The following is a 16302-nucleotide window of genomic DNA, read 5'->3' on the forward strand; positions in this document are numbered from 1 at the left end:
CCAAGCCAAAATCTAGAGTCAGACGCTCAAGACTGAGCCGACTGAGCCACCCAGGCACCCCACCATGCAATTATTTTTAAAACTGGTGCTCATTCATAAGGTCTAGGGAATCCTGAGGAGCTTTAACTTGACCATGTTGATATTCACGTAACTTTATGTTGAGAATTCATTTTCCAGAAATACTTTGTTTCAGTTAGTCACATTTTTATCTTACACTAAAGTGTAAATTTAATTTAGTGTAAATATCTACCGTTTGAATACTAATACAGTCTTTTTCCTTACACAAAAAATAAAAGAACATTTATGTATATGCATGCACATGCATGCATCAAGACTAAAAATTAAATGTAGGTTTAAGTCTTTAGCTAAGAACGAACAATTGGCAAATTCACAAGTTAGAACTTAAAATTCCATTGTGAATATAAATTCACTTACAATTCCATTGTTAGTGTAAATAAGATTGTGAACATGTAAAAAAGGTGATCCTGTCTCAGTTGTAGCTACAGATTGCAAATCTTGGGTCAGTTCAAATTTTTACCAACAGATGCTAATGACTTCACTGAAGGCAGAAAATATTTAGAATGGAAATGGAAGTGCAAACACAGCGCTAGTCATTTAACATGCTCATTGTACTTCCTCAATATGATACTAACAAATATTCAGCTTTTGAGTTGATCAGTGATATATTCAACATATCATGGGATTATAATTTTTAAAATTATTTGTCCAAAGTTTCTCTCAATCCATCCTAGCAACAGAGCTGAGTGTTAGAGTTATTGCCGCCTGAGTTACAACAGCTGCCCTGGGAATCTTGCCCAAACAGCAAGTTAACTGCTATTCACAGTACTATCTGGTCTTTCCCACCCCCAAACACACACAAAAGATTTTTGTCATTCTTGGCATTGAGCAAGAGAAGTAGCAAGACATGCCAGTAGAACTCCAAAGGCAGAATGTCCTTCCACCTGTTTTGTGCTGTAAGACAGACTTCCGAGCGCGAGGCCGTGTGGAGGCTGCTTCCTTGAATGGCAGCTGAACGCACCAGCAGGGTCCTTGGCAGCAGTGCCCAGGCACTGAAGCCGGGCATTCAGGAGAGCGATGGAGGAAAGAAACTTGAGCAAACTGCTTCCTGGAACACTGAGAACCTAAACGAGAAATTAAGAACTACCAGATTCTCTCTGTCCTTACACCAGCCAAGGTCAGATTTCCAAGCTCCTATTTATTCTAATCTTTCCCCCAAAAAAGTGCTATGGCAAGTTATGAAGATAATAAAAAAAAAATACTTTTTTCCTTTGAGAAAATGATGTTGCTTACTGCTTTATTACGTTCTTACTTGAGAATTTTTTCCCCATCCTAAAGTAACAACATTGTACTGGGAAAGAGGTTCATTTAGGGGGATAAGTGACTTATTCTACATCTCAAAGGACAACTCCTTAGGTAAAAGGCATCAGATATTCCAGTTTGCTTTTTGAACTTCGAGGTATCACATTAACAGAAAACGGGGGCGAAAGTCTGGCCTCTGCCTGCTTGGCAGACAAAAATCTCACCACCCAGCAGGACGCGTAGACGGGGAGAACTTGGAGCAGGAGTAACTCCCACAGTGGAGCACTCATTACCAGGCACCAGGATAAACTGATAGCAAAAGACCTACAAGTCACCCTACAAGTCACAGACTTGTGTCAATTTTGTGCTGTGTGCCTGGTGCCAAGTGGAATGCTAGTGTCAAACCTAGAAGCTTAGCAATTTCAGAAAGTAATAACCACAGTCCGAGGGGGCAGGGGAGAATTCCTCCAGCTGCTTTCAGCGTTTCAAGAAGCTTAAAAGTAATTGTTTACTCAAAGGCGCAAGGATGACTTTCAGTTTTGGGGGTTGGGGGGGGATCTTGATTCCTTGATTTCCTTTTGGGAAGATAAATTCATTGTTAGTTAACAAATGTGTCTGTTTGCTTCTATTCAAAGCAGGGATTCTATGGGGGAAATCACATTAAAAGGGGTTTTCAGTGGGGAAGAGATTAGGAAACACTGTCCTACAGAAAACTGTTTTAGGAATGTAGATTTTCAAGTTGTTTTCATAAACATTTCACAAACAGTGGCTTACTTCCCATTCTGCTTGCATCTAATTCAATCAAAGTACTGAAGCTTTACAGAGCTTGTTGGAGGAGTGGCTGTGGGAAATTCCAAAGCTGCCGCCTCCTGTGGAGACTTCCTTTACTCAGTGTCTCAGATCCCAGACACTCCGATCCAGATCCCACGGTCTTATTTGCCAGGGCTGCAAGGAAATGATAGAAATTCAGTAGAAGTAGACCTTGCTGCCGCCAGGCAGCCTTCTCCTAAAGTTAGGGATTCTTCAAGTGGTTTTACCAAAGTAGAGGCAGAGCATACATATGGACTTACACAGATTGAACAAATGTGGGCAACAACATTTCTTATTTGCCGTCCTCTCTTTTCATCAGCGAGAACAAAATCCATTGTCCTCAATTGGCACAAAGTGTATTTATTCATTAACCCATCAGGCATTGCTCACGTACCCATCATTTGCCAGGCTCTGTGCTAAGTGCCGGGGATATAAAGATGAGTGAGACTCAACAGTGGCCCAAGCAGGATTGTCAAAAACTGACCTCCTTCTGTGTTGCTTGGACCTTGGGACCTTGGGCTCCTCACTTCCCACAGAAGGGATTGCACCCAGACTTCTAACGAAACCAGTTTCTCCCTTCAGTAGAACCAAGGCCCTTGGGTGCTGGACACCTGGCTTTCCCAGGTTACTCCTATACAGACAGTCTCTAACCCCAGACTGGATGATATCCGAAAAGATTGATTATCCCCACCACCATCTCAGTCATTCTCACTCTTGCCCTATAAAGAGAACAGCAAGGGAATAAGTTCTCTTCCCTGGAATGTCCACCCATGGTGTGTCCAGCAGAGAATCGTGGCCCGTCTCTTCTGTTCTCTTGTTCATTCTTGCTTTGCAGATTACTCCAGTAGAGCCTATGAGATTTCACAGAATTCATCACGAACCTTGTTGCAGGACAGGTGATGAGCATGAAAGCATCTGTCTTACAGAACAATGCTTCCCAGCTTCTGTAATACTATTCAGCACCATGCTGAAATCACCTGTTCCAGAACAAATCCTGTCCTTTGACACAAAGGATTTAATGTTCAGTTCAGTGGGATCTGGCCAAGGGAGGGAGTTGGGAAACACTTCAGGGGGTCAACACCAACTTCCCAGCAGAGGGGTGGAGAGTTTGTGCCCTGGAATTCCAGGGTTTCTTCTGTAACTGGTCAGCTCCTGTGGACAGTGCCTGCATTAAGCCTCCCACAACCATTGATCACATACATGTTTGTTTCATGCGTTCATTAGTTTAGTCACATAATCAGAGCTACCACATAATCAGGGGCCTTGAAAAAGCATAGTGCTCTATCCAAGTAATATTATTTGGATATCAAAGCTATATTGACCATAGATGATCAGTTTCATTTTTTTGTTGTTTGCTTTTAAACGAAGAACTTATTCCCCAGATGAAGGCTTATAATGAAGCTCAGAATATAAAATACATGTATGTGGACCTGCTTCAACTGAAGTGAGGCAGAGGGGTAGGACGTCAAGGATCCCAAGGAACACTGTTTGAAAAGCACTGTGAGAAATACCAAAATGGTAAAAGAGTTCAGAATTTTCTTGAAAAAAAAAAAACCCCAATTGTTATGTAGCTTGACTATGATGGTGAATACACAAACCTACATGTGGGATGAAACTGCATAGAACTAAGTAGGCTCATACACAAACGAGGACATGCAAAACTCGTGAAATCTGAAGATCAGTGGATTGTATCAATGTCAATTTTCTGGTTGGGATATTGTGTTATAACTCCGTACAATGTTGCAACTGGGGAAAACTGACAGAAGGGTATACCAGGTCTCCCTGTTTTAGTTTTTCCTACTGCATGTGGCTCTCCAATTATCTTTAAAAATTTTATCATAAATAAATAAGTCCATGGCATGAATTTCTCATCCTGTCCTTTTCCTCCTTCTGAAATCATAGAACAGTTAAACAAAAACTAACCTGTGACTACCAGCTGAGATTCTTTGGTGTTCATATTGATGGATGTAGGCAGGTGTATCAGGAAGCCTTCAGCTATAAGTAACAGATAATGCTGGGGCACCTGGGTGGCTCAGTGGGTTAAAGCCTGTGCTGTCAGCTCAGGCCTGCTTCCTCCTCTCTCTCTGCCTGCTTCTCTGTGATCTCCGTCTGTCAAATAAATAAATAAAATCTTAAAAAAAAAAAAAATTCCTAAGTAACAGATAATGCTGACCCAACTGACTTAAGCAATAAGGAAAATGTGGTGTGTTATATATTAAGTCTAGAGTAGGGTAGTCCCATGGTCACTTGGATTCAGTAGCTCGCCATCATCAGTCAAGGACACGTATTCTTTCCATCTCTCTACCCTACCATCTGCCACATGTTAATTTTGTCCTTAGATGAGCTTCATTAGCAAATAGCCCCTATCATACCAAACCATATCATTTTCTTAAGTTTCATGTTAAGAGTAAGGAAACATTTGTGGATCTTTCTACCACTCGATTCACCCACTTATTTCTATTGACCAGGATCAAGTCACAAGCACTTCCCTGCATGAATCACTGGCCGGGGGATAATTTTACCTAGTTGTAGCCCCTGGTGGTGGGAGATGTTTACATCTTAAAAAAAAAAAAAAAATCAGCACTCTACCAATGAGTAAGAGCCAGGGGTGGATGGATAGATAGGCAACCCATTACCACAGAGCCACAACGATGTGGGGTGAGTTATTTTAGAAGATTCCAGGCATTTTTCAATAGTACAGCCATTGAATCTCCTAGAAAATTTTGAGGCAAGCTCAGAAAGTGATGAAGATGAAGCAGGCACCTTCCAGCACCCAGAACAACTGGAAGGAACATACTTTTACAATCAATTCCTGATTCCACACCAAGGAGAATGATGAGTCCAGCTTCCCATGCAAGCCTGGGGAACTCAGAACCGGGAGGAGAGCAAGGGAAAGAGGCTGCCATAGCAGAAACCCAGAGAATGAACCTCCTCCCAGGAGTTGGCAAGGCTGTCCTTGTTAAAGAGCCTGTTCTGGTTTAAAGGTGAGTAATTTTTTTGCTTTGTTTTGTTTAGCATGGGTGAGGGTTGAGTTAAAGTAAGATAACGTATAAGGATTATTTTATCAAAATAAAACGATTTTAAAAGAGGAAATGCAACAGCTGCCTTTCAGATGATTGATTTCCCGGTCATTATTTATTTCCTTTTTTATTTACCCCAAATTTCTGACCAACAAGCATAGCACCTAATGCAGTATTTGTCATTGAGTCCTTGCTTAATTGTGTGTAAGATAAGACTCCTTGAAACTGGAGGCAGGGTTTGAGGGACATGAATACCAACCAGAAACAAGGATAGACTCTTACCTCTGGAGTTGGTGCCAGGAGACACCGGGAGGGAACAAGGAGTCAGTGTGTATATTTGAAGATATGCCCGTATTTGGTGTGGTTGGAAGGGTACAAAATATGGGGCAAATGACTTTTACTGCCTCCCCCACTGCAATGTCAACCTCAAGGAGGCAGAGACTCAGACATCTTCCCCAGTGCCTTTCTGTATGCCCAATGCTATCCCATAATACATGTAAATATTTATTTAATTAGTCAAAATTTTCCTTGTGTACTATCAAATTATAAAAGACCAGAAGGGTATATTCTGAGGACCATGGCCTCAAGAAGAAAGGAAGGAAGCTGAAGATAGCTGTTTCAGTCATTGTCGCTCATACCCTTTACATTTGTGGTCCTCTATCAGGACATCCACTTGCACCCGGTCCTGGAGCAGGAAATGGTGGGCAAGATGGACTCGCCCAGCTCAGGAAGAACTTACCTTCTCCAACCAGGCTTTTGAGTAAGGAGTGGGAATGGGAGACTAGTACTTACAGGGTCTAAATCTTAGCGCTGGAATTAGAATTTAGTGCTATGTCAGCAGATCTGGAGGGCCTGGCATCCTGCAGGCCAAAGGCCGTTCTCCCCAAGTTCCGGGCAGTGGAAGATGTGTGAGCTGAATAGTGAGCTCATCTAAACTTTGAAAGGATGGGAAAGACTGTTGTTCCTCTCCCCCTGCAGGAACTTTACAAATGACCTTGTCAAGCAGCCCCTCAAAATCTACAGAACCAAATTTTTCAGAATCCTCTTTATCCCTCTGCTTCTATTTTCTTTTTCTTCCTTTTTTTCCTTCTACCTTTCTTTTCTCTCTTTCCCTTCCTCTGTTTATTCTTGTCACTCCCTGTTTCTCTCCCATTTCCCCAACTCTTCCTCCTCCTCCCCAGTAAAAGGGATAATTTGGAACTGAAAGTATATGTCACGATTTATTGAAAGCAGTTGTCTTTTTCATAGGATTCTTGGACCTTTCATAGAAAATGATTCTTCTACGGGGCGCCTGGGTGGCTCACGGGGTTAAAGCCTCTGCTTTCGGCTCGGGTCATGATCCCAGTATCCTAGGATCAACCCCACAGACTCCCTGCTCAGCGGGAAGCCTGCTTCCTCCTCTCTCTCTGCCTGCCTCTCTGCCTACTTATGATCTCTGTAAAATAAATAAATTAAAAAAAAAAAAGAAAAAGAAAGAAAATGATTCTTCTATCCCAAGGTGACTTTCAAAATAATTCCCTGGAGACTAAAGAATTATATGTAAATTTAGTACATTAAAAGGGAAAAAAAATTAAATACTAACATTTAAGCATTCTGGCCTCTATTATTTTAAAATTATAAGTTTGACTTCATGCCATTCATATTAGAATTCCTGAAACTACAACCATCATCTATGGCTTGCAGGCTTCTTTTATCTACACAGACATTTCCTGTCCCATTTTCTCTTTCCCCAGAGACCCATAACAACTTACATATTGTTGATTTCAGGTTCTATGTGGGAGGGCAAGGAGAGAGAAGCCATTTTATTTTATTTTATTTTATTTAAATAAGATTATTTATTTATTTATTTGACAGATCATAAGTAGGCAGAGAGGCAGGCAGAGAGAGAGAGGAGGAAGCAGGCTCCCTGCTGAGCAGAGAGCCCGATGCAGGACTCGATCCTGAGCCGAAGGCAGAGGCTTTAACCCACTGAGCCACCCAGGCGCCTGAGAGAAGCCATTTTAGACAAACGTTTGAGGCAAGGTGGAGGACAGCACGACATGTCAACCCTCACATAAGCTGGCATGTTTACTCTTGCCTACCCAGGGCACTTGGGAATAAAAATATCTTCCCACTTGATTAATTTAAAATTAGTTTCTTGAATATGTTTTCCAGAACTCAGTGTGCCCACACACAATTGTGTATGCAACATTGGTGCACAACATCATAAGTTCTCAAACCCAAGTCCCTAGATCTGGGGTCAGCAAGGCCCACTAACCCTCCTACAGAGCCTCCCACGTGCTGCGCACCATGCAAATCTCTTCTCATGTATCGGTTCATCTCATCCTTCGACAGCCGTACAAGGGAGGTGTCTTAGTCGCCTCCGATGGCCATCACAGAATACCATGAACTGGTGGCTTAAGCAATAGACATTTATTTTCTCACAGTTGTAGAGATTAGAAGCCCAGCGATCAAGGGGCCAGCAGCAGGGTTGGTATCTGGAAAGAACTCCCGTGTTGGGTGGCAGATGGGACTCCCTTCTTGCTGGCTACTTACGTGGCCTTTCCCCATGCTCCTGCGGAGGGAGAAAGTGAGCAAGTACTCTGGTGTGTCTTCTTACAAGGATACCAATCTTACTGGATCAACCCCCCGCCCCCTTTAGGACCTCACTTAACCTTCATTACTGCTCTAGAGGCCTTGTGCCTAAATACTGCCACACTGGAGATTAGGACTTCAACATGAATTTGGGGAGAACACATTCAATCCATGACAGCACGTAATGTTGTTCCCGTTTTTCAGGACAGGACGCAGAGATCTAGGCAGATCGAAGAGTTTGCCCAACATCACAGAGCTATTAAATGGCAACAATGGGATCTGAACTCCAGCATTATGCTCTTCAGCACCCTCCTGTATATGTCTCTTCAGCCGGTAGGAGTCCTAGTATCCCATCTAACAGCCCCAATCCCTGGCAGACAACATACACCAGTCCTAATATTATCAGAGCGTTGCTGTGCCTTTTTTAAATTGCTTTTCCTGCAGGGACACAATCTCTCACTATTACTATTATTATTTTATTAGAGATACATTTTTATATTATCAAATTAAAATTTTTTTTAAGATTTTATTTATTTATTTGACAGACAGAGATTACAAGTAGGCAGAGAGGCAGGCAGAGAGAGAGGAGGAAGCAGGTTCCCTCACTGAGCAGAGAGCCCCATGTGGGGCTCGATCCCAGGACTCTGAGATCATGACCTGAGCCGAAGGCAGAGGGTTTAACCCACTGAGCCACCCAGGCGCCCCTATATTACCAAATTTAGAGAAAAAATGTATAGTTACTACTCTTCTTTTTTTTTAAGATTTTATTTATTTATTTGACAGTGAGAGACAGATAGCAGGAGAGGAAACATAAGCAGTAGGAGTGGGAGAGGGAGAAGCAGGCTTCCCACTGAGCAAGGAGCCTGATGGCCAGGCTCGATCCCAGGACCCTAGGATCATGACCAAAGGCAGACATTTAATGACTGAGCCACCCAGGTGCCCCTATAGTTACTACTCTTAAAATTCTTATACATCTTAGTTAATCATCTAGTGAAAACTTCTCTAAGTGTCTGTAGTCTGTATTTATATTCTAATGACTCTAAGTACATCCAGTAGTGATATTTTAAAGGCTCTATTATTTTTTCGAGGACATAAAACTTTTCAATCCAAATTTCTACTCAGAAAACTGGGGCATTGTAATTTGGTGAGGCGGCTCATAGAATTCTTACCAGTCAATGAAGAAAATATTTATACCAACTTACAGACTGCATGATGTTCAGATCAAATATGTACTAAATGGAATGTGATGACCGGATTGGCAACAATTCTAGGATTTTCAGTGGAAGTATTTGGGGGTAGGGAAGGTGGAGAGGAATGATGCATTGGATAAGAGCAAAGATTCTGGAATCTGGTCATCTGGGTCTGAAATCCTAACTCTGCTATGTCCTGGAGCAAGTCACTGACAACTCCTTATTAGTAAAATGAAGCCAGTGGTAGCTTTTATGTTACGTAAGGATGCATGAGAGAATTCTTAAGTGTAAATTAAATAGTGCCTGGCTCACTAAAAATTAAAATTTTTCCTGCTTTATAGAAACATAATTGATATATACCATTATATAAGTTTAAAGTATACAATGTAATGATAGATATAGATATAGATATAAATGTGTATATGATTACCACAAGGTTAGTTAACATATCCCTGACATAGTTACAATTTTGTATGTGAGAACTTTAAAAATCTACCCTCTTAGCGACTATCAAATATCCAATACAGTATTGTTAACTATAGTCACCATGCTATACAATACATTCCTAGAACTTATTCATCTTAAAACTGGAATTTTATACCCTATGACCACTTTCTTCCATTTCCCCTGTCCCCCAACCCCCCATCCCTGGCAACCACCAATCAAGTCTCTGTTTCTGCGTCTGTTTTTTAGACTCCACATATAAGTGAGCTTGTGCAGTATCTGTCTTTCTCTGTCTGACTTATTTCACGTTGCATAATGCCCTCAAAAACTGAATCTTTTAAAATTGTAAACTTCTAAAGAGTACATTTTAGATTTCTAAAAAATTTCTAAAAATCCCCAACAGGAAGGAACGCAATGAGTGTTAAATGAAAGAACAGTAAATGTCTTGAGAGGTCAATGTCCCACCGTGGCCCATTCTCAGTATTATTAGTTTCACCAGGAAATAGGGGGAGCTCTGTCTTGATGTGAAACAGGGCCTCATACAGGCAAAAGCATTGCTAGACCACAGGCCTTGCTCTTAAACCACAGCTCCATACCCCAGCCTGACATGAGACTGGGGCGGAGCTCTTGCTTCATTCCCAGGATCAACAGGTTCTCACCTTTGCAGTTCTTGTGATTTTTTTTATACAAATGTGCATGTATGTTCAGTCTTTCTTAGTGATTACATTATGACATGGAATATTTCTCTTCAGAATCTATTTAAAACTAGGTATTTCAGCTGTTGGAGTGAATTAAAATTATTTTTTCTTTTAAAGATTTTATTTATTTGTCAGAGAGAGAGAGAGAGATCACAAGTAGGCAGAGAGGCAGGCAGAGAGAGAGAGGGGAGGAAGCAGGCTCCCTGAGGAGCAGAGAGCCCGATGCGGGGCTCGATCCCAGGACCCTGGGATCATGACCCGAGCCGAAGGCAGAGGCTTTAACCCACTGAGCCACCCAGGCACCCCGTGAATTAAAATTATTAAGTACTACAGAAAATATATTTTGGTCAGCTGAGCCTAATTTTAGACTGTGAACACAGACACCCATCGGCACAACTACCACCCCCACAGACACTGTAGCATCTGCTTGCCTCTACTGATGTGACTGAGAAATTTGTGACTTGGAGAGGGGACCCAAGTGTAGCTTGCTGAGATGGCTGAGAACCAGAGGTAGGAGGGATGGTACAGATTCTCTTCCCACCTAGCTTTTTGGACTTGGTTTGAAGCATCAGCGGTTAGAAGTGAGGGCCAGGAAGTGGGGGGACTATTCAGAAGAAACCTTTCTGACTCTCAGTCCAAAACATCATCGCTTCAGATCACAGCACAGAGCTGGGAAGCAAGAAGACATGTTCTCTGCTTGTTTGTGGAACGTCGTCGCTCTGCTCTGACAAGCTGAGGGCTGCTGGGCTTGGCAGCACTGGGAGAGACCGTGGACTTGGCACCGGCAGCATTGCTTTCATGATGGGCAGCTCCAGCGCCAACTCTTTCCAAGTGACCCTGCGGGAAGCAGACCAGAAGGAGCCAGAGCAGGAGGGAGAGGACCAGGTGGATCTGCATGGTTGTAGCAGCTGGTGTGTAAGCACGAATGACACATCCTGTTGGGGACGCCCTGAAATAGCTGGAGGACCCTGAGGTCAAGCTAAGATCCTGTCATTACTTTTGTAATTTGGACATCAAAAGGACATTTAGCCTGGTTTTACATAGTCTGGGAGAACTGGACATGCTGTCACTAAACTATAATTGCAGTTAATGGGCTGCTTTATAAGTAACCTAATTTCACAGAGTAATTGGTGGCTTACAATAAAATAAGGAGATTATAGCCATTGCCAAAAACGCCTATGAATTGGAAAGATTAATACACAGGCAAAAATTTTGAATGAAGTTATGCAGAAAGAGAAAAATACAGAGCTTGGAAAGAATGAGACTTGCTTCATGGATAGCTTATACCATGAGTTCCAGCATTTCTTTACAAAAAGAGCTTAGGAGTAGAAATGTGGATGAAAGATGGATGGATGACTTTTTTGGCATTGGCATGTCACTCTACTTTGTTTTAGATGTATTTTTCTTTTCAAAATTTTTTTAATTTAAATTCAATTTAGTTAATGTATAGTATATTATTAGTTTCAGGGGTAGAATTTAACGATTCATCAGTTGCATATAACACCCAATGCTCATTACATCACATGTCCTCCTTAATGCCCATCACCCAGTTACCCCATCCCCCTGCCCACCTCCCCTCCAGCAGCGCTCAGTTGGTCTCCTATAGTTAAGAGTCTCCTATGGTTTGCCTCCCTCTCTGTTTGTTTTTTTTGTTTTTGTTTTTAAGATTTTATTTATTTATGTGACAGAGAGAGCGAGAGAGGGAACAAAAGCAGGGAGAGGGGCGAAGCAGGCTTCCCACTGAGCAGGGAGCCTGATGTGGGACTCTGTCTCAGGACCCTGGGATCATGATCAGAGCCAAAGGCAGACACCTAATGATTGAGCCACCCAGGCAACCTCCCTCTCTGTTTTTATCTTATTTCATTTTTGCTTCCCTTCCCCTGTGTTCATCTGCTTTATTTCTTCAATTCCACATATGATTAAAATCATATGGTATTTGTCTTTTTCTGACTGACTTATTTCACTTAGCATAATATCCTCTAGTTCCATCTACATTGTTGCAAATGGCAAGATTTTATTCTTTTTCGTGGCTGAGTAATATTCCATTATATATACACACTTCTTTTTTTTTTTTAAGATTTTATTTATTTATTTGACAGAGAGAGATCACAAGTAGACAGAGAGGCAGGCAGAGAGAGAGAGAGGGAAGCAGGCTCCCTGCTGAGCAGAGAGCCCGATTCAGGACTCGATCCCAGGACCCTGAGATCATGACCTGAGCCGAAGGCAGCGGCTTAACCCACTGAGCCACCCAGGCGCCCCTATATATACACTTCTTTATCCATTCATCTGTTGATGGACATCTGGGCTCCTTCCATATTTTTGCTGTTGTGGACATTGCATGCCACTCTACTTAAGACCAAGAAAATGTCAGGGCACCTGGGTGGCTCAGTTGTTAAGCATCTGCCTTCGGCTCGGGTCATGATCCCAGGGTCCTGGGATTGAGCCCCACATCAGGGTCCCTGCTCAGTGGGAAGCCTGCTTCTCCCTCACTCTCTTCCCCTGCTTGTGTTACTTTTCTTGTTGTCTCTCTCTGTCAAATAAATTTTTTAAAAAATTTTAAATAGAAAAAAAAAAAAGACCGAGAAAATATCAGTTGTTTTCATCAGAGGATGGGGTGTTAATGGACTTGCTGACCCCAGGGTATCCTTAGGTTTTTAACCACTTCCACACTAGACTTGTCAACTACCATTGACTTCCTTTCCTCCCAATGAGAGCCACATGGGGTGCAGACAATGGGTCCAGGACTGGGGGAGGCATAGCCGTGGCACTAGGAGACACCTCACACAATCTCTGCCCACTTCCACTTGACATCCCACTGTGGATTCCAGTGAGAAACACCTTCTAGCAAACTCTATTGTTAGATCAGTTTCCCTAAGAACAGGAACTGAGAAGCCCTGAGGGGCGGCCCATCTTACCGTCCCATTCTGTCTGCCCATTTCCCTCCAAGCAATGAAGATTTCTCTACTCATCCTTTACTTTTCAGCTGGTAAGTCACTTTCTCAGGGAAACCTCCCCTGACTAGGTTAGGCTTTTCATCACCCTTTTTACTTCTTCATAATTAACTAATACTGACATAGTTGTGTATTTAATTACTGCAGATAATGTGGGCAAGGATCAGGCCCATATTATTCACTGATGAGCCCTCAGTTCCTGGCACACAGTAAAATATAAAATATCTGTTGCATGAGCAAATGCTGGTATCACCTGAGAGCTCTCCCTACATGGCTTAAGGCTTCGGCTAAGGCATTGGGTATTTTGTATCCTACTCTGAATATTTTAAAATTGTTTTTAATATTATATAAGCAATATGTGAGTATGTGTTCATCGTAAAAAAAAAATCAAAGAACACATACACATACATATGGAAGTCATGGTCTTGTATATGTGAATTAGGCCACAAAAAGCTATTTTTAGAAAGCTCTAATTTTCCTTCACAATTCCACACCATCCCAGTCCTATTCCTTTTCCCAGGCATAAAACCACTTCCAAATCCTCTTCTGTGGGCTTTCATACATATATGCGTCTTTATACAGGTATATTCATACACATATTCACATTTCCATGCATATATGTGGTGTATGCAAACATTTAGAGTCAAATCAGAAGGCAGAAGCTATGCTAGAAACTACAGAGGTTGTTTAACACAGATGAGAGAAGAGTTAAGAGACCAGAGAACAGCAAGGAGCCACCTCAACTCTGGGGCTAGAGGGACAAGGGAGAAGGCAGTGTTATCCCAGTGCCAGGCCCACCTAAAAGTATCTGGAACCACTGAAGCACTTCCAGGCTAAGGCTGAAATCACAGGGAAATCTGCTTGTAGAGCAGAGGCTGAAGAATCGACAGGATGCTGCCAGACACCATCTGAAACAGAGAGAAGGAAAGAAATAACCTGGCTTCTCCCTTCCTCTCATTCTCCAGGGTTTCATCACTGACTTTCTTTGGCTGGGTCTGTAAGGGACCCTAGAGAAAGCAGTTCCCAGGGATGTTAAGCCCAGGATAGAGGATGGTAGAGAATAGATCTGAGAGCAAACAGACAAAAGACCAGCATATGTGGTTGAAAATAAAGCCCATAAATAGCATCATGGTATATGCAGTGTTCTAAATCTGTCCTGTCATTTTTGCAGGCAAAAAATCTGCTTAAAATGGCCATTGAGAGCAGGCTTGATCCACAGAAACAAGGTTACAGCAATAGAGCACAGAGGAAAGCAGCAGAAGGCAGAGGTGTTATAGGAGAAATGCACTTCCAGCCAAAGGGAAAGCACATCACAGAGTGGCAGGTCAGAGGACTGGTGTAGGTACAGGTCTGTTCTGAAATAACCAGGCTGACCTGTTCTGCAGACTGGTGGGAGGAGAGCCTTCTGGCATGTCTCATGAAGGAATTCACCCGGGGAAGATCTTTACCTTAGAAACTGTTCTAGCCTCCAGAGTCTGGTTTTAATTGCCTTTGGCAAAATTTCAGAACCTTCAGTGCTCTCCAGGAGCTGAGCTGGATACAGATGCACAAGATACAATAAAGAATGAGCCTTGTACTTCTTCCAGGAGTCCTAACTCTCATGAGGGTCAGAAGTGAATCAAAGGATTATGATACAATGGGATAAATGTAATAATATCTGTGCCACAGAAGAGGGAGGGAGTAACTGCTGGGGGCTGGGGAGCTCAGGAAAGTGGACTGAGAAGGCCTCACGAAAGTGACATGATGAAAGGTGAAGGAAGGAGAGGAGCTCCTCGGACCTCTGAGTCCGACTCTAAAATAACAGCATTGAACCAAACTTCCCTAAACACCACTATAACCCCTCAAGGATTGACAAAGCAGCTGTTGTTGCCGCATTTACTTCTCATGTAATGGAGACCATGCATACATGTAACATGTTTGAAAGTAAACGATGGATAAAACGAGTCCACGAGCCCCATCAGTCAGCATCAGCAGGGCCAGGCTGACCTCCAGAGACGGTGAACCAAAAAGTGAATGATGCTGTTCACATATAATTTAACGTTGCAACAACGTGCTTCTAAGGAAGTCCTGTACAGTTCTCTTTTCCCACAATAACACCTCTCTTATGTTTGGCCACCCGTGGCCGGGATGACACTCTCGTGATTATTGCCGTGCCCCCACTTTGCTGGCACCCCATGCACGCGTTTGGCCTGTCGGCCGGTGATCCTGCTGGGAGGAGGCAGCCCCTTTCCGCTCTAAGACACCCAGACCAGGTCGGCTTCAACAAGTTCATGTTCCTGTTCTTAAGCTAATGGACGCAGAGCTGCTCTTTCACTTCCCCACACAGCCCGTGCATTATGACTTTGTGCTTGACCCCTTCTGTCAGTACCTTGCAACTCAGGAAAGCCACCTGAAGCCTTGCGGTCTGGCTCCCCGAGAAGAAAGGCTGATGTGAGAAACTGTTTCCTTACACGGAGCTCAGCGGCTGCTTATCAGAGGAAGACTGTATTGTGGTGAAGTGTTTATGAGCCCGGGCGTCTGAAACAGGTCCTCGTCGCCGTGTGATCTTGGGCAAGCGATTTCACCCCGATGAGCCCAAGGTTTGTCTCCTAGAAATGTGCTTCACTTATAGAAGGAAGTGACATCATTTTTTCGATACGGACTTCAAATGTCCCTACTATGTGCCCGGCACCGTTCTTGAAGAAAGAGATGCAAGAGATAAAAGAATCCCTGGCCTAGAGCTGACGTTCTAGGGGAAAAAGACAACGCAAATAAAAAGAATCTCGATCAGGTTAGAAAGGAAACGGGCTAGGGAGCTCTGGGAGAGATGCCATTTTAGGTGAAACGACCAGAAGGGCCTGAGTGAGCAGGTGATTTGGTAGATGGAAGAACAGCAGCAAGAGGACACGTGGGGGCCTGCCTTCCAGGCAGAGGGAACAGCCTGAGCGGGGACCTAGAGGCAGAAGCCAGTCTGGTAGGTCTGAAGAACATTGAGGGAGTCTGGCTGACAGCGACTGAGAGTGAGAACAGACAGGAGGGAAATGAGGTCAGAGCTCAGGAGAGAAGAGGAATGACAGGCTCTGACTTGCCTTTGAATAGGCTCACTCCCGGGAAACCGGTCCGGAAGCTCCCGTAGTGATCCAGGTGAGAGAGAGAGGAAGCACACTGAGTCCTAACCTTGGCACCTGGCTGGAACCAGCTCTGGGGGAGTGCCCACTGACCTGAAGCTGGCGCATGCGCAGCTGGCGAGGGAAGACCTCAGCTTTGTTTCCTTTCTGCCCCTCTCTCAGCCTTCCATCTACTGTCAGAGTCATCA

The 16302-nt window shown here is 43.3% G+C and overlaps 1 long non-coding RNA gene across 1 annotated transcript; it reads right to left on the reverse strand.

Moving 5' to 3' along the window:
- Positions 1-10: 10 nt before the first annotated feature.
- LOC125080975 (uncharacterized) lies at positions 11-15926 on the reverse strand. The gene is made up of 3 exons (XR_007121554.1): positions 15376-15926; positions 4054-4239; positions 11-2265 (listed from the first exon to the last, which is right to left on the reverse strand). It is a non-coding gene; the product is annotated as an uncharacterized LOC125080975 (long non-coding RNA).
- Positions 15927-16302: the final 376 nt, after the last annotated feature.

The sequence above is a fragment of the Lutra lutra genome, chromosome 11 (assembly GCF_902655055.1).
Source record: "Lutra lutra chromosome 11, mLutLut1.2, whole genome shotgun sequence".
Taxonomy (NCBI): Eukaryota; Metazoa; Chordata; class Mammalia; order Carnivora; family Mustelidae; genus Lutra; species Lutra lutra.